Source organism: Lagopus leucura, unplaced genomic scaffold (assembly GCF_019238085.1).
Source record: "Lagopus leucura isolate 7727_CA_CO unplaced genomic scaffold, USGS_WTPT01 Super-Scaffold_100015, whole genome shotgun sequence".
Classification (NCBI taxonomy): domain Eukaryota; kingdom Metazoa; phylum Chordata; class Aves; order Galliformes; family Phasianidae; genus Lagopus; species Lagopus leucura.
The window spans coordinates 163555-190064 of NW_024962269.1; the positions used below are offsets into that span (position 1 = coordinate 163555).

The 26510-nt window shown below is 48.8% G+C and overlaps 1 long non-coding RNA gene across 2 annotated transcripts in view; it reads right to left on the reverse strand.

Moving 5' to 3' along the window:
- The window catches only part of LOC122182520, a 111392-nt gene that overhangs the window by 28349 nt on the left and 56533 nt on the right, over positions 1-26510 (reverse strand). The gene's annotated exons all lie outside the window — the stretch shown is intronic.

Here is a 26510-nt window from a genome sequence, read left to right on the forward strand (position 1 = left end):
CTTCACTAGTCTTGCATATCAGAAGCTATCAATGCTGCAAGGGGTCTGGCACCTCTTGTTCTTGACCCCATGACAGCAGTGCCCCAGGTCCACACAAAACTTTGCACATTGCATCAGGCTGGCAAGTATCCAGGGCATCCCTTCCCAAGCTGCCTGCAAACAGAATCCATATCAAGCTCAAAGGGCACTCTGAAGGATCAGAAAACATGAATTCCCAACCCAGACTGCTCTTTATCTACTGCATCACTGTCACCTCGTTGTAACTGGCATATTCACCATCCCCTCCGAGAACAGCAGGGAAGGTGTTCCTACACCAGCAGCACATCATGCTAATGATGACAGCTGAGCACATACGAGATCTGACCGCTGTGCATGCCACACATGTTTCATAATGCTGTCCCAACTGCCTGAAGGCCTTTCCATCACCAGCTGCACCTGATTCTGCTGTCAGGTGTTCTTCCTCTCCCCTGCTTGCCACCTTAACCTACAATCACTGCAAGACCAAGCTTGCCACTGGAAGCAATCAAAGCACACATCCCTTGCAAAAATAATGACCCAGACATGGCACTTTCTGGAAAGCCAAGCCCTTGCAGTGTGCCGTATTTCTAGCCTTTGGAGCTAGAAATCCATTTGCATCCATTGTAACCTCTGGTCTTTCCTCTCTGACTTCCAAACCTGAATTTGGTTATCTTGGCACAAGCTGCTTAGGAAGAAGACCTTGCAGCCCTGGGAACCCTTATGTTCCAGGTAAGTTCATTCACTGCCTGAGTAAGAAAGCAGAGCTTCCATATAAGTGACATTTATTTTCCCCAAAAGAGTTGCTTTCGGCAGCCAATTGCATAGAAGATTGTAAAGTAGCAATGGATTGATTTGGCTCCTATAGAGGTGACTGACGGGAACATGATCCAACAGCTAAGGCAGAGGAATAGATGGCAGTGCCCCCCACAGCTGCTTTTGTAGAATGGCACTTCCCTCACCTGTCATGAGGGAATCCTTCACCGCACTCCTTGTCTGTACATCTCCTGGGGTACAATACTTGTTTGCCACGTGCTCCAAGAACCCTGAATGGAAAGCAGACGCTTGAAAGGAAAACAGGACAGGCAGGATGTGGAAGGAGTCGGTGTTGCACTTCAGGTTCAGAAGCATCCAGTCAGCAGGCAAAACCCTTTTCACTGCCGTGGACATGAGCAATGGGTATTGACAAGGCAGATTACATAGAACATCACCCAGACCATGGGCTCCTAGTACCCTGTGGAGCATGACTGAACACTGTCTTATTCCATGATAAAGTCAGGAATAAAGTATTGAGGCAGAAATCAGTGTGAGCTGGGGTCATTCCAGGGCAGCTCTCTTCATTACGAAGGGCAACACGATCTGTGTATAGGGAGCTTGACTAAATTTAAGAAAGGTCATGGGAAGAGACAGAGCATAAGATGAACTGGCTATTATTTATCAGACACCACAAAGACAGGAGCAAGATCAAGCCATCGAAGGCATTAGCATCTCTGTGGTCAGCATGAAACTATGATGATCTGCCACCTTACTGGTACGTACCATGGGCTGTATGTGCCCATCTGAACATCCCTCCAGGCTAAGGAGAAACACAGCATCTGACACCCTTGTATCAGCCAAGTGAGGCCCTGCAGCCTGCCACCGCATTTCCTCCTTCAGGAGAGCTTGGTTATTACTGCTGCACACTTAACATGACCAGAAAGCCTATGAAGTTTGTAATTGGACTGTCATCACTCCTGTCACTCACATGGATGCCAGTACCACAAGGGCTGCCTAGATCTTTGCCAAGATGAGCCTGCAGCTAGCAGGCCACAATGGAAGCTGAATGTAAGATAGAAAATATGTAAATTCACCACAAAAATTGTACTTAAGAGTGCTGAAAGCCAGCGGTTAGTGATGCTATTGGCACAGTCAGTTCAGTTCTTAGCTTACACCTCCTTGCATCCCTTGCTGCCTTTAAGCTACCATGTCAGAGAACCTGTGATGAACGCTTTCTATTAACACCGGGATCTCAGATCACCCCAGCCTGCAAACAGTGCCAGCACCTCAGTTATTCACACCTTCCCTCACCTCTCAGCCAGACTGCAGCAGTGTGACAGGCCTTACCTTGAAGCCCACAGCGCGCAGGGAGCTCAGCTGCAACACGCTCTGCATCCCTAACTGCCGGGTAATCCTGTTAGCACCACCACAGCAGGCTGGTGTCCTGCCTACAGAGATCTAGGAGAAATCAGACTCACAGCCTCGGCCTTCATTTCCCCACGGACCCCCTGGCAGATGTAAGGCTGCCTTCCAGGATGCAGCGCTGGCCACGGTGTGCTCAATCATCACAGAGCACCACTGTGCCTCACACAAGGGCTCTCATCCACACACAGCAGCCAGCCCAGCCCCTCTGGTGAACACAAGTCATCATAAACATTACCTGCTGCAAACAGCTGGGCGTCTTTGGGCTACCTAATCTGACAGAAATACACCATGGCATGTGGATGTAATGGAAATTCCTCAGAACACAGTGCTGTGCTGCAGGCGCTTAACCCTGGAAGGATACTGAAGCACCCAGCCCCTGACACATTCACTGTAATGTGCAACTCAAGGTGCCCAGATACGCACCCTGAGAGCACAGGAAGCTCTGGCCACTGACAGCACTAACAGCAGAGAGCTGGCATGCTCCTGGTCAGCCTGTTCATCCGTTTTACATCAGCATGGCAGCTGCTTGGTTCAGGACAAATGTGAGACACGTGAAAAGGAGAAGTGGGCTCTCCAATTCTGGCAATGACTGTCGTGGCATAAAGTAACAGAAAGAGATTCTGTTTGTGCTTCTGCTGAGATCATACAATTCCCCTATGGCTTAGTTTCCTCATCTGTAAAGACAAGGATAACTCTGCTCACCTATCAATCTGGTATTTGCATCAGCTGAGAAGAATAAAGGTCTGGTCCCACGAGGTTCTGATTCACTCTGCTGAAGGTGTCACATTCTTTTAAGACAAGTTAATGGGAGTTCTGGTAAAGAGCAATCTACTTTGGATGTGCTGGAAGACATGACTTACAAAGAAAGGCAGTCTCAGTGCCTCATCTTGCAGATTCCCAAACATCACTGTGGGCCTTTTCCTTGCCTGCCTTGGCCAATTTCCACCATGAGCTGGACTGCCTTATTAGCTTCTCGTCAAGGCATCTCCACACACTCCAAGCTCATCCCAGACTACATAAGCACCAGTCGGTGAAGGCAGAGAGCCATTAGTACTGCAGCACTGATACTGCTGCTGTCTGCGCCAGAATTAATGCACCTCAGACACAGCACAATGAAAATATTGACTTTCTAGCTAATCAAACCAGATTCCATGAAAGCTACAACTTCAAACCTCAAAAAAATATCCATCAAGGATTCATAAATATTTGAAAGTGCCAGACTGATTGCATCTGGATTACTGCAGCGGGAGGGGCTGAGGTCAGGCTGAGAAGGAGATGGACTAGACAGCTTCTCAGACCTTGATGTCATGCATCTCCCTGCACCACCAGGACTGCACAGACCTTGGCCTCAGATGAAAGATGACAACTATATCCCAGAACTATGTTACCTATACTGGTGCATCTCTACTGATCTCAGTGCAGCCAGCCTGCAGGTAGGAGCACAATTCCAGCTGCTAGGACTGTGAAGGAGACCGGAAGCCTAAGAACTTGATGGCTCAGTTTCTGACTCTGGAGTCAGAATACAAAACCAACCAGTAGAATTTGGGTGCATTTGATTTCCCTCTCAAGTCTCCAGCCTCATCAGCAAGGTCAGCATGGTTAGTGGGATGGGAGCAAGGGGGGAGAAGAAGAAAAAAAAAACCAAAAACCATCCTTCCTTATTTTTTAAGGAAAACAAAATCCAGAGAAATGTGCAAGATCTGACAAGTCAAGATGCATTCAAGATACTTCACCCCACAGAGAAACTCCCACTTTTTAGAATCACAGACTCAGAGTGGTTCGAGTTGGAAGGGACACAAAGGGCCATCCAGTGCAACTCCCCTGCAGTGAACAGGGACACCTACAGTTCCATCAGGATGCCCACAAAAGAAAATTCAACTGCTAATTCTAGCTTAGAGGAGAGAGGGATTTTCTCTCTCTCTTTTTTAAAATTTTTAGTTTTAAAGAAGAAAGTGGGATAAATAACTTCAGCTGAGCTGCAGAAGGCAGTTTGCAAAGCCATTTCAGGCTGCCCTTGTCGTCTGTCTCTGGAGCCACATTCGTATGCAAGAGAACATGGAGAGAACATAACACAAGGTCCTCTCTTGTGAACTGTATATTCATCTCTTGCAGCCAAGAGAAGAAACAAATCTTACCCTGAAACACAACACTCTCCTTCATTAGCAACTGATGTGGGAAGAGAGTCCCAGATGAACTGGAGGAGCCACATTCCTGAAAGCACTATGCAGACACAAATCAGATGGGGACTGAGGCGGGTAAATGGCAAAAAAGAGGTCCAGAGGCAGAAGCTAACTCTTATCTGGGGCAGAAGGTGAAGATGCCAGCTCTGGCTGGGCAAAGCAGCTGCATGCCCGTTCAGTACGTGGTGCCTGATAGTCAAGGAAAGACAGGAGGAGATTCATGGAGAGAAGGATGTTCCTAAATCAGTTCACAGTAATGCCGACCTGAACCTCCAAAATTGTTTTAAATTCTTCCCAAATCCCATTTTGGTGCATTAAAGATCATCTGCAAGGTTCTGAAGCTAAAGGTTACATTTTCAAGCTCCTTCCTTGGATCAGTCCGCAGCACTGGGGATGGGGGTCCCAGAAAGGAGCAGTTCCACGCTGATGCACAGTGCTGATCTCCTCACATTATGCTTCATACTTCAGTGACATCAGCTTAACCCCAAGTAATAATGCCAGAAGCGTGAGGCAGGGCTGCAACTGGGCTCTGGGCATTTGCAGTGCCAGAGCATGGGGTTCCCATGCCACCAGCAAGCAGCAGGCATGCACAGGCTACCCTGCTCTCCTCACCAGGTCAGGTACTTCTCCACCACACTGCCCACACTACACATCACTTCCTGCCATCATCCACATCCTTGCTCTAAGGGTGCAATTGTTTCTTCCCATGAAACAGAGGCCAAGGCTGAAATTTACTCTTCAGTTTAAGTAATAGTCACTTAAAAAAAAAAAAAAGTTAAAAAAAAAAGCTGTACTCTGAGTTTGTTCATGTAAATCAATGGCATGCTAGCAGATGTACCATATATCCCCCAAAGTGCATGTGTCAGTGTATTTCTTTCTACAGAGATCATTAATGGCTCATGACCAAGGTCAGGAGTCAAGTCTAAGACCTTGCTGCAGATATCAAGGAGAGCCTTTGCAGTGACACAGAGCACAACCTGCCTGGCTAATAGACTCGCAGGAACTCCATTCCCAGACCTCATCCATCCCCCAGCTTATAAATAATAAATTGCCATTTTAAAGCTGCTCTCTAGGAAGAACTTCCTGAACCCTTTCCCACCCTTGGAGACTGTAAACATAGAGAAGGCTGAAACACACAGCGGATTAAAATCACTGCGATTAAAATTACTTCAGCTGGAGAATAAAAGCCAAAGCACAATGCCAAAGTCTCCTGGACAAACAGAGGCTGTGGCTGAGCCTCGAGGAGCCCCCAGCAGGAAGGGCCCCCGATCACCACGGGGATAAGGCTGGCACCACGCTCCACACTGCTCCACACTCCCCATCTCCTCTGAGGCTCCGGAGCAGATGGTGGGCTGTGAGCACAAGGAAGCAGAGACTGGTGAAATTCTGCATGTAAATAAGGCTGCTAAACACTCTTGTTGTGACTCGGCAGCAGTCAGGGAAGGCTATTAAGGGGCTGCTGCAGGCGAACGGTTAGCCAGCAGTAATGAGCAGGCTACGAGTGACTGATTCCATGTCAAGGTTGGGCGGTATCGATCAGAGATGTACGGCTGCAGCCCTGCCACTTCAGAAAAGATACGAGCTGATGGATCACCTGCGAGGCCCACATCCTCACAGAAAGGCACGGGAGCACGGCGTCCTCAGGGAGCAGGGCAGCACCGTGACTTTGGAGCCATCCTCAGGTGCAGACTTCTGTTCCCAGAAGCAAATTAAGATACTCCTTTTGTTGCTGTTTCATGTGCACGTTTTCATCACTAATGTGTTCGGAGCTAGAAGCAGAAAAGTGGGATAACATTTCCTCAAAGGGCTTTTTTTGTTTTTTGAGCATGGCTACAGCAGCATGGCAGTGTTCAAGGAGAGAGGAGCAGGAACAACATCCCTTTGCATCACATCACCCAGGCGAGAAGCAGACAGGTTGGGGCTGCAAAGGGTAGGGCTGCACAGGGAGACCATCTCTTGGTTAAGAGGGGACGTCCCCACTCCTGGTGCTACCTGGAGCTCCACATCCCAGCCCAGTTTGTATGGCCTGAGGGAGGAATACTGAGATGAAGGATCTGCCCTGGGTCAGTTGTGAGAGCAGCCACCAGTGGTTACGGATTTCCCTGGGCGTCCTGAACCTCTCTGTTCTTTCATCCCTGCTTGGCTCACACCCTCATGGCTATGGATCTCCTGCACCACTCTGCTCTTCCATCCTTCCTTAGCTCACATCCTCGGACTGCCTGAAAAGACTAGCAACAGTCACAGCTCAAGCACTATTTAAAGGCTGCCTTGAGGACTAGAAGTTAATTTTAAAACTAACTGACCTAAGCTCTCTGCCATACTACCTCAGGAGGAGACTGGAAGGGTGGGAGCACTGCTAATGCCTGCCTAAAGAGCATGTGTTTTACCTCCCAGCTCTTATTTCTCATTATTAATGTCAAGGTTTTTTAACAAAATTTGTCTTGGTCAATTAACTCAGGCAGGGTTGCTTGTAACATTCCAAATAAAGCCAGCCACATCCTGCGCTCAGAAAGATGAGCGAGCAGCTCAGGAAGCAGGGGAATGACAAGGGCAAGGCATGACTCACAGCAGCAATAGGCCGAGGACACCCAGGCACCAGCAGCTCCCACTTCCCCACACACTGAGGGTAGGACCTCCCGCTGTCAGGGAAGATGAAAAGCCTGTTTGAAAGAATATTTGCCCAACAGATTTATCACAATAAAAGCATGTTACAATTCACAAAGATGCTTGTGGCAAAATAAAAATAGAAGAGGAGCCTCCTTCTCATAGAAAGATGTTACTTATGCATCAAAATGCCTCCTTTGTATGCGCTGATTTGTATCAAATTCAATCACAACTCGAGTCAGACACGCTGTTGCCATTAGAGCAACCCAGCAGCCTTGCATTTAGATAAGAATTGCATTGTGGAAAGGAGTGCTGATGCACACTTGTCACTAGTTACTCCTGCTCTGCAATGGGACCCTTCTTCTTGTTGACTGGATGGTCATTGCTGTTTAATCGGAAGGCAGTGACCACCAGCACGTCAACAGGCTGCCCAGAGAGGCTGTGCATGCCCCATCCCTGGGGCTGTTCAAGGCCAGGTTGGACGGGGCCCTGGGCAGTATTAGATATGGAGGCTGGCAGCCCAGCATGGTGGCAGGGGGGTTGGAGCTTGGAGATCCTTGAGGTCCCTTCCAAGCCGAGCCATTCTGTGATGATTCTGTATAGGAAATACACAGGCACACCTGGATGAATCCTTCACTGCTGAATGAGCCCAATTCTCTTCCACACAGGCTTCAGGTGGGCCCCAACTGCAAAGCACTGCTCCTATATCAAAGCATCAAAACATCAGTCTCAAGAACTTCAAAAGAAAGGATTAATTCCAGGGAAATGTGGTCAGTCCAGAATGAAGCTTTGTCTATTAGAATTACACTCAGCTGAAACAAACTCTCAAATTCAGCTCAAATTTAGGGTGCTCACAGAAGCCGCATTTTCACAGAAATAGAAACGATTGCACAAATAGTGAGGAAGGATTTCCAAAAGCCACCATCTGAACTCCCCACTGTTCCTGAGGAGCACACTCACAGCATATTTTTTGCCAGAGGAATTATAGCACACGTCATTTCCAACAAGAACGCGCACAGGGCTCACCAGCACCTCAAGTTGGGAACACGGACAGCACAGGCACTCCCCAGCACTGCCTGGAGCTTGCACTGCCTCCAGCCTCCCTGCAGGCCTTCCTCAGCACAGCAGCTGCTAATGAAGAGCCGGTAATGAGCACTCCTGGGGGACGGGCCCATGGCTGCGTGGGCAAGCAGAGCTGGCTGCCCTGTCACCTGTGCTGCCAGATGCAGAGGGACAACTCTTGTGCGTCCACCGAAGTGCTGGGTCTCGGTGTGGCAGCTCTCTGCAGCCTGGCCATCTCTGTGATGCTTACCCCATGCCAAGAGCAAACCCACACACAGCCGGATCAGCAAAACACTTTGGTAAAAGGGCAGCTCCTATCTGCACCAGAAACACATGAAAGCTGCAGCTGATGATAACGAAATGCCAATCTCTGACCCAGAAGCATGGAAAGATTACTGCTTTGATTTACAATACAAACTAGAAAGCGAAGAAAAGCTAGACTGATTTCTAATCATTCATGGAGTTTTAAATTTGTTTGCCCTTCATTCAAAAACAAGGGAATCGTACACAGCTGAGCTGCTGCTGGGCAGACCCGAAAGGTACGCTGGAATACAGAATCTGACACCTGTTTTTAAGAAGGGTAGAAAGGACAACCCAGGGACTACTGACATGTCAGCCTCACCTCCGTGCTGGGCAATATCTTGGAGCAGATCCTCCTAGAAGCTCTGCTATGGCACGTGAAAGGGAGGGAGCTGCTATGAGGCAGCTATCAAGGGCAGGTCCTACCAACACAGTGCCTTCTGTGATGGCATAACAGCAGCCACTGATGTCATCTACCTGGATTTCAGTAAGGCCTTTGACACAGTCCCCCACAGCACCCCTCTCTCAGAAGTGGAAAGGTGGATTTGATGTGTGGACTGTTCAATGGATGAGGATCTGGCTGTGAGATTGTACCCAGAGGGTGGTGGTCAATGGCTCGGTGTCCGGGTGGAGAGCAGTGATGAGTGGTGTCCCTCGGGGGTCAGCCCTGGCACTGGTGCTCTTTAATTTCTTCATCAGTGACACTGGCATGGAGGGCACCTCAGCAGTTTGCAGATGACACCAAGCTGTGTGGTGTGGTGACACACGTGAGGGACAGCCAAAGACAGCGAAGTTTCAGGCTGACCTTTCCATAGCAAATCCAGCTTTGGGCTGCCCCTGGCTAGCCAGCTCGTGGCAGCACAGCCCTTCACACTGGCCAACAGCAGCCAGACAGCTCCCTGCACTGTGCCTTGGGGCACAGCAGCTCATCTCACAGACCCTAGTCAGAAAGTGAGCACAGCTCTCCCAACCCAGTGGTACAGACAAGAGCAGCCTCCCAGGCTAGCACGGGTTTCTCTGTGATGTCAAGAGCTGCAGATCAGAAACAGGATCGATACCACACTCTCCTGCAAAACCAGCTCTGCATTGAGGTTACTGAATTGATGCTGACTAGAAACAGAAGTAAACCTGACCCCATCGATTTTCATTTTCCAAGCAAAAGCAGAGAGTCTGGAGACTAGTGGTGCCAAGAGTGAAAGACTAATTTGGCAGCAAGGTTAATAATTATTTCATACTTAATATCCATGTTCTTGATCCCGCTGAGATTCAAGATTTCTCTGGGCCCGCATATTTGTGTAAAGTTTTGCATGCATTTAAATGACTGTGGGATCTAAGCCCAAGTTGTTACTAAGTACTAGGTAAGCAAATTTGCTTAATAGGATTTTTAATTTGCCATTATCCTTTTAAAATGTATTTGTTCTCTGCTAAATAGTAATAAATTAGCCTAACAGCAACCATTCCTATTTCTTTAGCATCTTGGAGGCATTTCAATACGTTTTACCAATCACAGCAGCTTGGTGAGGCCAAATCAAGTGACACGGGTAGATGTCACAGGACCTGGTCAGAAGATGGGCTCTTTAGTGCAGAAAGCCTGAATTGCTCACTAATGTGTTAAGAAATGTATTTTTAATTCCAAGCAGGAGGGGAGAGGTGCAGGAGCTGCACGACAAGAGTTTAACCTGCTGATAGGAAGAAATCCTTCAGCAGTTTTTTTCTACCCTGCCCACCTATGCTCTCCCCAGCTTCACACCCCAGGAAACTGAGAAACACAGAACAAACCCAATCCTTTTAGAGAACCCAATGCAGCCTCGCACACCTGAGCTTTGGCACACAGGGACTCAACCTGGTGCCTCCACTGTGCTCATATCAGTGCCCCCAGCTGCCTGCCCAGCACTTCAGCAGCTCCTCACCACTCTCAGAGATGCAGCAGAGCCCTGTGTACAGCCCAGGCCTGCCGGCATCTGGCAGTGGTTTCAACAGCCAAGGACCAACAGTGACTACAAACCCTTTATCCTGGGGTTTACCTGCTTCTCAGAGGTCCCATTCCTTTCCCAAGCCCAGAAGGGTGTTAGCCTACAGGAGGCGGAAGAGGTGACAGGCACCCACCTCTGAACCCTCTCCACTTTGGCATTCCCTTGTTTCCCACAAATGCCCAGAGAGGCAGAGGGGCTGGGCCAGGCTGAAGCAGGAAAGCCATGCTACTTCCCCTTCCAACAGCTGCATCCCAGTCACATCACTCTTCCTTCTCTCTCCACCAAACCAAGCTGTTCATCGGAGTGTAGCTGAACGGTAATGAAGCACTTGGTGGAAATAGATTTTTTGTTCCGCCTGGTTGTGGACTGCTGGAGACAGGGGTCATTAGCTATGCATCACTACTAAGCAGCCGTTTCCTCATTAGCAGGCCGCTCGTCTTCTCCATCCACCTACATCATTGGTTCAAGGGAGTGTACCCAGCCATTACTGCCCTCAGTAGAAGCTCAGCATAATTGGCCTAGGAGAAATAGGTTAAGAGCATGAACAGCTCTGCAGCTAACATGGTTTTGCCAAGTCATGATTTTGTGAGTTCAGGGAATTGCCTGCCCTCAGGTCCTGGAGTCTCAGGCACAGCACTTAACCTGCCTGTCTGGATCTGCTGAAGAAGATGGGCTGCTTCTAATCCTCACAGCTCCAGGAGGAAAGAGCCGCTCCTCGAAGGGCTGCCAGCCAGATGGATAACTTCACACTTCCTTTTCTTTAATTCTTTGAGACGCATCACCTGAGATACTGGCAGGCACATCTTGCAGCCTATATCTAGTGCTGGAGAACCTGAAAACCCCAAAAGGAAGAACAGCTCCAAGGGTTGCTCCCAATGTGGGGCACGTCCTTCTGGAGGTGTGGCAGCTCTGCAAAGAGCGTCATAGAAAGGAAGGAAAGGCTTCAGCACTAACTCAACTTGCATCATTCTGATAAAATTCCCTGCAAACTGCTTGAAGAAATTTAATTATTTACACAGACAAATGACAGAGTTGCACTTAAGGCCTTTTTGATAGCATTGTTCCTGCAGGCTTCCCTCTGCCCCCTGCAGTAGCAGATGTCTCACTCTCTGCATAGAGGCCAATACATAATACAGACCTTGCCTATCTTACTAGTACAGAGAAAAAAAAACTTTCATCAAAGCACTGCTTTCACCAAGAAAAATCAATTTTCGTTTAAATCAAGACATTTCAGAAAATACTAATATCGTGTAGACTGTTCAATCGTCATTCCATTTTTTAAAAGGAAACAAAGCATTCTAAAATGCCTTGTTCAAAATGACTTTTCCAAACAGAATCATTGTTTTTGTGTTTCAAAATTACTGGCAAGCTGCAAAGGCTGAAACAGAAATGAAATGTTTAATTTTGGAAGAACATATGCTTCATCAGAATTTGTAACGTTCACTTCAGAGCTGAAGGAAGAACCCATGCTGCAGACCTTCTTGACAAGAGGGAAGCGCGCTTCTCTCCCAGTCCTAATGTTTATCGCTTCTGTTCAGCCTTAACAACACGCAGAAATGCTGTTCGCTTCCCACGTGAAGGCGGAGTGCGGATTGCTGTTTAATCGCTGCTGCGCTCCACCCCAGAGGCAGCTGCGTCCCAGCCCTCTGCAAACCCTCTATTTCATGTGCAAAGGGCTCTGGCTCTCGAGCTGACAGCAGCACGGTGACAGCAGCCTCCTGCCACGGCTGGCCAGAGCAGTGAGCAATAGATCAACATTCCTGTCGCACTCGCTGTCACTTCCCGGCCGTTAGCAGGCAAAGTGATGGATCCGCCGGGACTGAATTAATTGAATCCCCATTCTACAGGCACTCTCCAGAGACAGAAGTTGGACAGAGCAATTCGTGTCTTTGGCACAGGAGCGTAGCTTTTGCTTTACAGTACCTCTTTCCCAGAATATGTTTAAAAGTGATTAGCAATTGGCACATAGCAAGCTGACAGGAGGCTTTGTTACCTGTACCCAAATCTATGGGTAGCACATCTCCTCCGTTCTGTATTCACCAGGACTGGGAGAGACCAAGGAAAGGAGCACCGTGGGCCACCTGCCCTCTCAAACCAGCCCTGGGACAACATCACAGATCCAGGGCCTGTGTCTGCATGCTGGGTCCTTTGGCTTCTCCCCTAACACTGCTGGAAAAGAACCAAAGGGTGATTACGGCCCGTCTGCACAAGCAGGACCGAGGCCTCCTAAGGGCCATGGGCTGGAGAAGGGAAATCTCTGCCAGAGCAGGTGAAGAAATCCACCTTGATTCAATGTAAGCCATTCCAACTTGGAGGAAGGAGCAAAGGGTTTGCTGTTCCTGTCCCACTGATCACCAGAGTGAATGGGCTTTTTGCAAAGAAAGAAACACATGTGGGAAAGGGAGCACTTAAAATGGAATATACAAGAGAAATTCTGCTTAGTGCCCTTCTGCTGGGAGCTCTGTGCTCAGACCAAGCCTCCCCTCTGAGCAGCACATGTGAAGGCATGGAGACTCACATCTCAGCAGCAGCAGAGGTCACTGGAATGCATGGACGTTAGGCATACTCTCAGGGGACAAGCAGCTTCTGAGTCACCTCATAGCCTTTAAACGTGGGTTTTGGGCACTGAGTAATGAAGAGATGCAGAAAAAAAGCCTTGAAAATATTGAGTTTTTCATCTTTTACCAAGGTGGTGTGGGAAGGGGTGGGATCATGTGTCTCGGTGGTAGAGCAATTCATAAGGCCCACAAGCTTGCCTGAAAGGAGGCAAGGCAGTCCTAGAGAGATCAATCACAATTTTATCTACCCTTTTCAAGTTCTCATTTCTTTTTATCCCATACCGCCAGATAAAATCTCTGCCTCAAACATGGGTAAGGAGATAGAGCTTCATTATATTATTCCAAAAACATTAGATGCTGTAGGCTTTGCCCTTTTATGAGTTCACTTTGCTGGCACTTCCCTGCCTGCCCCCCCAGATCTCTTCCCTTTAATATTTTTTTTCTCTCCAAGCCAGAACAACAGGCACAAAACTAATTATGTGATATTTCAGATCCATGTTGTGTTAATGGCACCAGATCGCGTGTGACATTTCCGACTTGTTAGACTATTATTCTCGCTTATTGTTATCTCTGCTGCTCTGAATACAGGCTCAGGGCTTTATATCCCCCCCATGCACCAGGCTCCCACCCCTTTTTCCCTCTCTTGTTCTCATTTATCAGCCCAGGAGGATCTGTGGAATATTAAACTGGGCCATGCTGGATTGCTCTGTTTGTTGTGGGCACAGGTGGAAGGGAAGGTAGAAATGGAGGAGCAGACAATGACAGACAAAAACAGACGTGGACAGGGGTTTGTGGGAAAGAGCCACAATAGCAGGAGCCTGCCTGGGGGCATCACTGACTTCAAGTGGAGTTGTATCAGGCTGTGAGATAGCGCCCATCTCTCAGGTGTCCTTTGTCCTTCCAGTGAGGAACGGCATTCTCACCTGGCTTGTATTCCCCAGGAACAGATGGGATGCCATGAAGGACCCTTCTGATGTAACTTCATCTCCCAAGTACCTTGCTTAAAATATAAAATTGTTGCTTCTGCCTACCTGTGGGACTGGCTGTGAAGGCAGTGTACCTCTGCATCTTGAGCTCCTGGGCTACTAGAGGGGGTGATAACAGGAGAAAACACATCACTGTAACAGAAGACATGCTGGTGGGTTACATCATATCTATGGCTTGTGTTGCTGATCATAAACCCAAAGAAATGTCCTTTCTAGGTTTAGTAATCCAGGTTTAGTGATGAAGGCAGAGGTCAGAAAGCACAACAACCCAGCAAACATCAACTGCTTTGTAGCTGCAACACAGGGCAGAACAAACTGCAGGATTTAAGGAAAGAGCCTCCTGCCACCATATTCCTCTCAGGCAAATATCTGCAATGCCGCCTCGGGGGACAGAGCTTCCTGCAGGAGTATTGATGCACAGCTGCCATCCCTTCAGGGCTAGTTCATGGTCCCAGGGGGCAGAGGAACACAGCATCACATTGGGTAGCTTTTGCTGCTACTTCATGTGCCTGAAGAGCTCTGATATTCCTAGGACTGCTGAAGGTATTGGCCCAAATGCTGCCATCGTTTTGTTTCACTTCCTGAACGATTGTGCTCCTGGGTCTCTTTAGTCATACAAATATAGCAGCTGATTTGTCTCCACACAGCACTCAGGGAGATGGAGGGTGCCAAGTTCCTCCTGCTGATATAGGCTATGCAATCATTCCAGCACAGAAGCTATAGAGGAAAAAAAAGACTGAGAGGGTCCTCCCGACTCTGCTCCTGCTTACTGAGGCTTCCCAGCCTGACACAAACCACTCCTCCCTCTCCATCCAAATTCCCTCACTCCCTTCCAACTTCATTCCTTTCCTGCTCCCTGTTGCCACGGCCCCACACTGCTAGTGACCAGCACTCCAGAGGACGCCTGCCTGCCGGGCTCTGAGTCTCCTTTTATTCTGAGAGCATCACAGGAGAGATCTATATTGGTAACTAAAACAGGACCAAGGCGCTGGCTTCAGGCACCGTGTCATGGTCATCCAAGACATTTAACTGTCCACATGCTCCCTGGCCCACACCAGCCACCACTCTCCCAGACAGCCCTGGACACAGTTCAGGGGATGGCATAAGCCAGGGGCTGTCAGCAGTGAACTGCATGAGAGATGCCAAAGTTTAGTTGTATCAGCACAAACCACACCACACCACTCCCCATCAGGACCAGAGGATGGATGCTGGCTTGTTATATTTACTAGAACAGATACAACCTCGGTACAAATGAGTGTTGGAGAGGACTCCTTGCCAGGAATGTAATCTCTAGTTTTGTTCCTCCAGGGCTCAATCCAGTAAGAGTTTGCAATCAGGCACTGTACCCTCCATGCCAAGGAGCTGGGAGAAAGCTGCAATATCAAAAACCAAACATTCCGGGTAAATTGCCTCGTGCAACTCTGAGCCTCTATCTTGCTTTATTCCTCATCCAACTCTGATGCCATCAGGAGGGCTGAAAGTCTCACCAGCCACCCACAGCAGCAGCCCTTATGATGAAAATCTGGAGGCCACAGATGCAGGCAGGGCTTTGTGAGTTCCCAGACAGGACTGGGTTGTCTGTACGCGTCTGTGGGCTGTCGCTTATTTAACAGACACACAAAGAGACCTGAAATAAACTTCAGCTGGGAATAGGCTGTTTCCAGGAGCATCTGCAGGGATCTGCTGCAGAGAACAGCCTGATGGGATCTGCTCCAGGAAACAGTGCTGTGCCACTGCAGCATGCCTGTGCACCACAGGCAAGCGAGGACTGCACATGGGGCCTCTATGCAACAGCTGCTGTTTGGAGACACTTGGGCCGCCCTTCAGGTCTGTAACCTATTCAGGCACTGTCTCTGAGCAGCTCTGGGTTCAGACCCCATTTCTGTGGGCTCCCAGTCACTTTCTTGAAGATGATAAATCAAAAGGAGACGTCTTACCAAGGAAAAGGGCAAATTACCTTGGCTGCAAGTGCAGCCCTCTTGCTATGGGACCTGCCTCTCCTGCTTCAGCCCCACACACTATGAACCAGGGCTCATAAGCACCCCCTGCCCAAGCACGTGTCTCTGCTCCCAGCCCACCCTGTTCCTTCCTCCAGTCCCACATCACCACTCTTCCCTGGATCAGCAGCAGCAGCTGCAGCACAATATGCTCCACAGCTTGCTAAGGGGGATGGGAGGAGGAACAGCAAGATATAAATAAATAAAATAAAATATGTCTGGCTTAATCCTTTTATCACTGTACTTCTTTCAGTCGTTTACAGAGATAATAATCGCCCAGGCTCTGCAGGAAGCACTGATGGAAGCAAGCACAGAAATCCAGTGGCAGCACCCCGCTCTCATCTGCTGTCACCTGGGTGTGAGGCCAGACAACAAAGTGGGAGCGAGGCCAGACCAGCAGCTAGCCCAGCATGGCACTGTGAGAGAGCGGGGTCGGCAGCAGCAGGGCCAGGAAGAAATGGGAGGGGGCAGAGCCAGAGGAAAGCACCTCTGCAGAGGTGCAGAGAGAGGAAGAGACGTAAAGTGGCACAGCAGTAACGAGAAACAGAGAGAGAGAGGGAAGAAACAATACGGCAAAAAGCAAAGCCAGCATATGCATCAGGAAATTTAAAGCCTGTCAGCAAAATGCTGCTTTCATTGCGGACAAGGAGAAGATAAATGAGAGCCAGAGGTGCCACTGCTGGTCTCCTGAATCTTTAAGACCTGCTTGGGTCTCCTGGCTGCTCTGCCCTGGCAGCAGGAACAGCTGGAGCAATTTGGATTCCCTGTTGTGTCCCAGTGCTCCCCTAGGTGTGGCCAGGCCTCCCCATGGCCACCGGGGTCTCTGCTACATTTGGCAGGGAGGCAGGACAGAAAAGCATCCTTCCGGGCCAGGGCAAGAGAGTCACAGCAGGATCCTCCTGGGGAAAAACAGGCCGCGAGCTGCTGCTGGCCAGGAGCCACCCCAAAACGACAGCAGAAAGCTCAGCACGTGCACTCCTCTTATCACATATTGACTCAAATGCTCCCATACAGAATGGCAGCTGTCTCTTCAAGCAAACAGATGCCTTCATAGCTTTAAAGGGCAATGGATCAAGGTCAACTTTTCCCAACAGTTAGCCACTTCCTTTTCCTTTCTGGACCATTAACACAACTCCTCCAGGCAGTGAGGTGCAGCACCAAACCCAGTCCCTCTTTTCCCATCACAGAGTCCCTTGCCAGGTCACCAGGAAGCCCACAGCAGAGCCCAGAGCCCCCAGCCCTGGGCTCCTGCCTGCCTGACATGCTGAGCCCCTTCCCCCTGCTCAGCCAAGGTACCCTCCTAAAACTTGCCCTCTGTGCTATAAACCTGCGGCTGATTGCTGAGCAAGCCACTTCCACCTGGGTGATTTAGCAGGGACTGTTGAGGAAGCTGCAGTTTGTCTGGATTAGAAGAATTCATCAGGCATGGCACGACCCACCTGCCTGTCTCCTCTCATTGCCGTCCCCGTAGCCAAGCCTTCTCACTGCCCCAGCTGTCCTGGCCCTTTTCTCCCCAGACAGCCTTGAGCTTTTAGAAGGGTGAGAAGTCAGGCAGCGACAGAGGTGTGGGGCTGCCCCTGCCCTTTTCTTTCCCTGTCATAAAGCTCTCAGGGCCAGCCCTGCAGTCAGGGGAATATTATCTCTCCGTGCTGCTGTTAATCTCTTTATGGCATCATTTGACCCTTTCTAACGTCCATTGATTTTTGAACTCTCTTTTGCAGCAACTCTGCAGATCCCTCCGGTCTAAATTACCGATCAGCGCTGGGGCAAAACACGGGACCAAAGAAAGCAACAGGGAAAAGCCTGTTCAGTAACCACAGCTTCACCAGTCACCGGTCACATTGGTGGTCCCATGGCACAGAGCTGCCTGCACCATCCTTGCTCTTGCAGTCCTGTGCAGCCCCAGGCACCATCACACCCTTGGCAAAGATGTTGCCACCAGCACGGCTGACATGGCTGCACTTATTGCATCTGAGGCTACAGCCACAAGAAGCTGCTGGCCAGGCCTTTCCCAGGAAGCCTAATAGGGCAACTCAACAAGAGGCGACGGCTGCTGCTTTTAATTTAGCTGTGAAATGACTCCTCGCTCCAGATTAATATGTTCTAATTTATTTCTGTTTTCCTGAGCTCACCCCTTGTCCAGCAGCGCTGTCTCCTTGCCTCATTCTCGCTACTTGTCCTAATGAAATACTGAGCTGTATTGTCTACTATTATGGTAAAATACACAATATATCACACTGATGCATTCTGTGAGTATGACATAAAAGTGACGAATGTGCTCTGGCCAAACATTTAAATGTATTCATCTCACATTAGTGAAAAATGAATATTAATACGCTGGAAAATGGCTCAGGTGATGAGGGCTTTGTGTCATACTGGAGAGGACACTTCATCCCTTCCTCATTTTTCAGCCGGAGTGAGCCCTGCTCCTGATGTAAGCCTCAGGATGTCTAGCACAGGCCTGCTCAGCACAGCTCCGGCCAGGCCATGGAGAGCAACGTGTCACAGTGCTGAGCCTGCTGCAGCAATAGAAATGGAATCACTGTGTGGCAGCAAGCTGAGCTGTGCCGTGGAACTGATCAGGAAGCACTTCAGCCTCCTTTGGGCACATGGCTGGAGTGGCAGAGCTAAGAGAGCCATTGGTAGAACTAACTCAGCTATCTGCATGGCCCCTCGCTGCCCCTGCCACCCCAGTCCGTCATTCCTGATCAGAAGCACAGGATTATAAGTGACCGTGAGCTAAGCCTGCCAGAAGGCTCTGTCCCCGGCTTGTTGGCACCCAGGACACCCCAGTTACAGGGGAGCATCCAAGCAGCAGGATCTGACAGCTTCATTTCATCACAACATTTCTAGGAGGATTGCACCAAGTGAGCTTGTGCTGCCCAGAACTGGCTCGGATAAATCTGGAAAATTAGATACTGCCAGCTATGGTTTACTCTCTGGGCTGCATGTGAAGCCTTAACGTGCTCAGGAAAAGAAAGAATTTGAGTTTTTATCTGCTCATCAAATTTGTGCTCTGCATTTGTGGATGTTTATGGCCCTGTCCATTCAAGTTCCACCTTTCTTGCAAAGAGCAAGTAACTCTTCCCAGGATCTCAGCCCCATTGGCAGATCAGATTTAGAGGGCTGGGGTGGTATCTAAGTGGAAATGGTGCTGGCTTTCCCTGCACTGCAAATACCTCTTGACCTGTCTGGTGTTTGTTAACGCCCCTGCTTTCACTTTCTTCAATCTCTGACAAAGGCAAAGGTCACTGGGTTGTGGGATCAGTTCATCCAAAAAAAAAAAAAGCCCTCTCCTTCACTCTGATCCAAAAGACTCAGCGCTGCAGGTGGTTCCATCCAAGGCCCACATGCCATCGTTTCTCCCTGGCAGTGCCAGCAGTCTCTGGCTCTCACTGGACATTTACGTGCACAGAGAAACCCTTGCTTCAAATGCACCCCACATAAGCAAGGCAAAGTGGGGTGAGGTGAGGGAGATTTTCAGCCTATCCTAGCGGTGTCTCAAACAACATTTTCAGGAACAGTCACTCAGTTGCCACAGCTTTGCCAGGTTTCCTGGTCACGGTGCCCCTGCAGCAAGGCTAACCCCACATCAGCAGTGGTGTCAAAGCTCACCAGGGCTTCACTGCTCTTCCAGGATACGAGCAATTCCAAACCAGGCCTACCACACGCCCTCTCTCCTTCTGGCCACTGTTTCAAGAGAACACAAAGCAAATACATGCTGTACTATCACAAAATACAGGACTGCAAACCCAGGGCCAGCCCAACTGCTCCAGAAACACGCACCTCCACCAGCACAGGCCCTGGGATGCCTTCCTTGTGCCCTGCAGCCCATGCATGCCAAGCCTCTCCCACAGCCACGGGCTGCAGACCGAGCTGCATGAGCAGCCCCGAAGGAACAGTGCATACCCACACTGCTCAGTGCTGCCTTTCATCTCCAGCAAGCCGGCCTTTCTACAGCACCATCAATACAGGATGGAGAAGGAATCGTTAGATGTGGCACTTCCATCAATATCTCTAAAAGGAACAGACGACATGACAAAAGGTGAACCTGAGACCTCTTCAGCCTGGAGACAAAGAAATTACAAGGATCTTTTATTCTAGATGGGTTAGCATTTTGGTTTATATCTATATCTATACCTAATTTATATATCTGGAGATAAAACATCCGCTTTTCCTTTGTAAATGGGAAGGGGAGACTGAAAGCTACAACCTTTGCCTAGAAGACTAAATGGCCTTTGGAATAGGCCGGTAAGTGATAAAAACAACCTGCAAAAGCACGTATCCTTGCATCATTTAAGATGACCTTTTAGAAGGGAGACACGGGAAAAGGGAAGGAGATGAAGAGGAAATAAGAAAAGCTGGGGAAACAAAATTTTAAAACTAAGCATCCACTGTTGGCATTTGAAACAGCTGCTGCTAGAACAAGAAAATAAAAATAAAAATAAAAGCAAAAATAAAAAGAGATTCAACATTTTATTTCCCCCTATCAAACAATATATCCCAGCTAATGGCAAGAGAATAAAAAATTACCCGATGCAGCTTGCAAGAGAGGCAAGAGAGGAAGAGGAGAGAGCAGGGGAGAGGGAGGAGAAAAAGGTTATTATAAATGTGTCAGGCTTGTTTATGGCCCTTTATCAGCAAGCACAGCGGAAAGAGAGAGGCACCGTTAGCGCATTTAAAAAGTGTTTGGCAGCTTTGTTTGGGAATGTAAATAATCTTTATATTTGAGAGCATTTACGTTCCAAGGAGCAGGCAGGAACGTGCCTCCTGCACCGGCAGCATCCTGAAGGACCTCCTGACACTGATGGGACCACAATGGTGTTTGATGGCAAAGGCCCCACTGGGAAGATAAAGGGAATTAGGGGAGGATTAAGACTCATGGAAAAACCTTCAGCCAAGGTCGGATGCTGGGCTGCCTCACCTCTGCCCTGAAGCCAGGGGCAGGTCCCACTCCCAGTGCTGCCAGGTGCTGGCAGCATTGCTTTGAAGCAGCAGGGCCTGCCCACCCTGCTAGCCCTGCCTTGGGCTCGTGCAGCCCAGCAGGAAATCTCTCCCCTTGCTTATGGAGAGTATCAATACCGGGGGTGCCCTGACTCTGGAGAGGGCCAACATCCCATTTTTCATGGGTAGGACAGTGAGAGAGAGCCCCAAAGAGCAGCGGTGGCAGAGGTGAACCAGAAGAGTTCAGAAGAGAACATGGAGACAAAGGAGGGCTGGCGGTGCCCCCCCAGCGCGGTGCGGGAGATTCATGCTCCTCAGATTAATTCCAAGGCAGCGTTTAACGCATCTCCCTCCGGGGATGAAGGATTTGCCCTGTGTTTCAATGAGACATTCCAAATCGCACTCATCATTCTTGGAAATGGCGCTTCGCTAAATTGTCACCTCGCAGGCGCTGAGGAGGATGCGGGGCCGGGTGGCACCACGGGCACGGGGCAGGCTGTGCTGCAGCCATGGGGTGCCTCCAGCTGCCCTGCCACACGGCGATGGGCCACAGCTGAGCTCTGAGCCATCCGGCCCCAGCGCCACATACCGGCACACCGAAACGCACAGAAGTTTGAGCAGCATCAGCTGCTACTGACCAGGAGGCAGTGAATGAAAGCACAGAGGTTTTCTTTAGCCTGTTGTTGCTATCTTTATGAAAAGGTGTGGCTGTAATAATAAAGCATAGATTTTCTAAAAGCAAAAGGCCAATTCTTTAAACTCAGCACTTTCCACGAGGCACTGGCATACTGTCACACCTGTAACACCCGCCTGCTAAGGAGCCTGCAAAGCACCTTCCCAGTGCAGCCAGCTGCCTGCAAATCCACACTAAATGAACTCAAATGCAGGTGCATAGTATTTACTGCAAAGCATGACCTGTGTGCAGCAGGGGAAGGAGTGCCTGAGCAGGAGGAGTAAATGACTATCGCAGGCTGAAAACCCACCGCAATTCATGCATCACACAAATGGTTGTGTACATTAAAGCAATGAGGACAAAGGGTATTGATTTAGCACAAGTATCAAGAGTCCCAGGTGCTAAAACCTGAAGAAATACAAACTGTGCTGGGCAGAATAACAACAAAACGAAATGATAAAAGGATATGAGTGTTTGAAAAGACGCGTAGGACGGGCTATAAATTCTAATAATCCATATTTCTCGAAAGCAGCAGCTATTGACTCAAAAACAAAAGAGCAGGCATTGTAATGTAACAAATGTCAGACGGGATAGCAGCAGGAATTCAATTTGCTCTGGCCATATATCAACTTGAAACTTAACGTAATGGCACGTAGTTAAAGCTGCACCCTCACTTAATGGCTATTACCAGTCCTGGGTGGGTTTTCCAGCAAGCATAAAGCAGTGAGTAATTGGCCCTGCTCTGCCTGCATCACTGCTAATGAAAAAACGCCCTGCTATAGCCTGGCAGCAGCAGGAGAAGGGGAAGGCAGGGGACCCAGGCAGAGGCAGGCAGCAGTAGAGCTGCCAAGAGCTTGTCCTGCCAGGATCCTGCAAGAGAGCTTCAGGAAACATCTCCGAGTCTCTGCTGACCACCATCTCCCTTGTATGAAGGGCTGGCTCTTTAAAGCAGCAGCCCAACACCCCTGTTAGCCTCTTGTGTGAATAGGATTCAGGTCCACTGGAAGAAGAAGAGGAGAAACCCTGGATGGTTACACCTCATCCAGCTCCTAAGCATGCACTATTTATTACTACTCGGGCAGCGGCTCTGCAGTCAGCCAATTAAGGCTATTGTAATTACTTCTCTTCAGCGACTGCAAACGGCCGAGTTAAACGACAGATTTCCCGTTCAACAGTTACTGCTGCTGCTGAAGTGAAGAAGCAGAAGTGTGTGCATTGCTGAGAATATGCTCTGACCATATGTTAGAGGCAAGAGATGCTCACCGAATGGATGGAAGAGGCGGTGGCAGGGGAGGAGGGAGGAGGCCTGGATGTGGGACAGGAACCTTTGCAGCAATGAAGCATCCAAAGCAATCAAGGAAGGGCAAAGATGTAAAGCAGTCCTCATAACTTTACTGCAGATGGGTAGGGGCATTCCCAACAGGCACACGGTAGTTTCTACCAAGAGCAAAGCTTGCAAAATGTCACTCCATATTTGATGCAGTTTTGGAGCAACCAGAAATAAGATCAGCCCCTGGGAGAAGCTCTCAGGTCTGTCATTGAGCCCAGCATGGTGGGAGAGGACTCAGGGAGGTGGCACAGCCAGTCTGGATTGTGCCACGCTGCCCCAAGACATCAGCTGGGTCTCCATGCAGACAGGCTGAGCTGAGCAGATTGTGACTCTGGTTCTCAGGGTCCCCAGCCACGCTCCCCAGGGAAGGAGGTGCTCACATTGCTGACAGCTTTCCTGCATCCATTCATGGGTGAGGACACATCCTGGCCATGACACCACAGAGAAAAGGTCAGGAGCCCAACTCTCACGCTTAGCACAGTGCTTGGTGTCAGGCTCAGATGGGAGGGAGGAAGCAGATTCTAGGGCTGATCAAAAAGGCAACAAATCCTTATGGAGCATAGGAAGCTGAGTGTGCCCGTGGGAATCAGACCTTACATGTGAGAAAGCAAAAGGGGGAGTGAGTTTGCACAAACCCACAGCCCAGATTAAATCTTGTCTTTGAACCCTGAGTTCGAGCAACAGTATCTGTTTTAATGCCTACAGGCCTTGCTTCCCTCAGCAATCTCAGCCATCACTCTCCTGTGACTGACAACTCTAGGAATGAATCTCTTTTGAAGCTGACAAAACTCACTCTGAACTGATTTCCTCTGGAGCTCTATTTATCTGAGGCTGACACTGAGGAAAGCTGCTCGGAAGCAATCAGAGCTGATAGCAGCCACGTCTGTTTACCCCCCAGACCTGCACTGATGCAGCAACAGCCACCAAGCACTGCCAAGGCCAGCCTTGGCAAGAGCAGCGCATGCCAGGAAGCAGAGAGCTTCCTGTTCCCCAGGTCCCTTCCCCTCTGCAGGCCAACACGCTGTGGGCACAGCCTCAAGGGCACCCAGGGCAGGCAGCCTGGCAGAGGGGGACCCAGCTTGACTCACAACACAGCAGTTGAAAATATTCCTGGCGTCTGTTTTACAGTGCCATAAAGATTTTATGCACTGCGTTTAGCCTTGTGTCTCTGCATTCATCGCCTTAAATGCCGAGCATTTTACTTTAATGCCATGGTGGCTACAAGCAGGAATACTTAACTTCAATAAATAAGAAGTAATCACATTTTCCCAGTGAATGGATTGAAAATGGCCACTGGGAGAGTTCGCCTTCTGAAGTTCAAGGCCTGGGGCTGTCGCTGGGGGTTTCCAGCAAACTGCAAACACTGTGGAGCATCTCCAGAAAAAAAAAAAAAGTATAAATAATAAAGCATATGCATCTTTTAATTGAGAAACTGGTCTGTAGCTGGGGCACAGCATGCTTGTGCCCAAAAGCCAGCATTAAACATTCGAATTTAGGCAATGGAGGGAAAGAGGGCCAGAAGCAGATGGACTCAAACTCTATTGCATTTGTGAGTAAAATCTACTGGAAAAGCACATTAGCGTTCCTTGGGAACTAGAGCATTTCACAGAGGAACACACACACAGAATAGGAGCTTCTCAAGTGAGTCCAGATTACTCCAACAGACTGGCAGGCACAGCTTCTGCAGGTCTCTAACTAACTTTATCCAGGCTTTAGATGCACCTCTTTCATCCACCTGGAAGCTCAGGCAACACAATCAGCTGAACACCTCTGGGTGCAATGCTCCTCCCTTGAGGCAGGAGCAGGACCAGCTTACAAAGCCACACTTCAGCTTGCAATCTAGATGTTCATTGTCAGGAAGAGCTCATTGTCTCATGAGATAACAGCTTCACTGTGGCACACAACCAGAGTTTTACCAGGAAAGGAATGCAGAGTAGGTTAGCAGTGTATTAACCAAGTATATCTGAGATGATCTTCCTTAAGAAGACTTGATCAAGAAGGTAAAAACCTAACCAAACATCTCCTGACAATGTCAGAACACCTTGACTCTTCAATAGGTTCACGTATGGTAACTGTATCACACCTCCTCTCTCCAAACATGTTTCCCTCCTCTCCCTGCCTCTCATCCAAAAGACAAGAACAGGGTGAGTAGAGATGATGCCTAGGAGAAGGCAACACTGGTCCCTGCTGGAGACATTCTACTTGCAGTTCCCAGATTACTAGACTCCAAAACCACATGAAGGTTCTTGAAGCTTTAAACTATCAGCTTCACTAAATCATTCCTGAATTATTTACTGTGAGACTGTAGAAGAAGAAACTGAGATGCTGGTTGGCTTGCAGCTGTGCTCTGCAGCTCACCCATGGCACCTATTCCCAGCCGTAGGAGACACCAGGAATTAGGATGTGGAGATACAAGACACAAAGCTCATTGCTTTCTCCACCTCACTCTCATTACAGCAAAATGACAACATCCAGTTTTGTCCCGTGACTGGTGGTCCACCAGCAAACACGACAAGACTTTCATTTTCCTGCAGCAATCAAGAGATCTTCAGCAGACCCCTGCTCAGTTCTCCTCAACTCTACGTGATGAACCACAAGGTCTCTCACTGCAGCTTGCACAACATCACCCAGAATACCTTGCGTGCCTCCCTTTGAAGCTGCGACCTGATTACCATAAGCAAGGCACTGCAGATGTACCTCTGCAAGCCCAGAAGCACCAGGGGAAATGAATATATTAGTATTTATCATATTAATGCAGATCAAGCTGGGTATTTGTTCTGACATTTCAATAATAGCTTTTTCTATTTTTTTTTTTTTTTTTTAGGCAGCAGCTTGTATTTTCTTCTGCTTTAAATAATTCATTGTTACATTAAACTTATTTTAAACTGGGGCCTTTTTTTCATCAAACCAAAACTTTATTTGGATGGCCAAAGGGGAGAAAAAGTATAAATGAAAACTCTCACTTTTCTCTCCTCCCTTCTTTCATTCCCTCTCTTTTTTCTCTCTTGTTAAAATCTCTTAATCAAAGTGACAATCTGTCTTTCCCAGGAAGGAAGCTGGTGCCTTTGAACAGTGCTGCTCCAATAGCTCTCTGCTTTGATGTGGGATTTAACTTCTGCCTTTAGCAATCTCAAGTGCCTGTGTATGCATGCGCTGTGTGTATACGTGTACCCATGTGTGCTTCTGTACGTGTCACTGCTGCACATACACATCCTAACCCAGCCCCAAAAAAGAGGAAGGGAAGGGAAAGACAGAAAATGCCATGACTACACGTGGCAGTGATGTGATCCCTGCGGAGATGCTGTTGAGCACAGTTCAGAAGGATCCTTGTTCTAAGCCTTTTCCCACACAATTTTTCAGTGACATCTTCAAGCCCTTCCATCAGCTGTTAACTTCAGCAAACACAGAGCAGCCTGTTACAAGAGACTGACACCCTATAGAAGGGTAGGTATGTGCTGGACCCTGTTCTTACTGTCTGAGGTCCTTCTGGACAATGGCTACAGAAGGTATTCACATCCAGCATCCCCCTGTGTGCTGAGACACAGTATGCAACTGCAGTTATTTGACTGTAGGCTGTCCCTATTCTCATCGTACTCTCTCTCCTGCTTTGACAACTGTTTCTGTCTTCCTTTCCTTTAGCATTCCTGACCTCAGTACTGGCTCTGGGGAATAACAAGGTCTTTATCTTGTTACTCCACTCTGAGGTA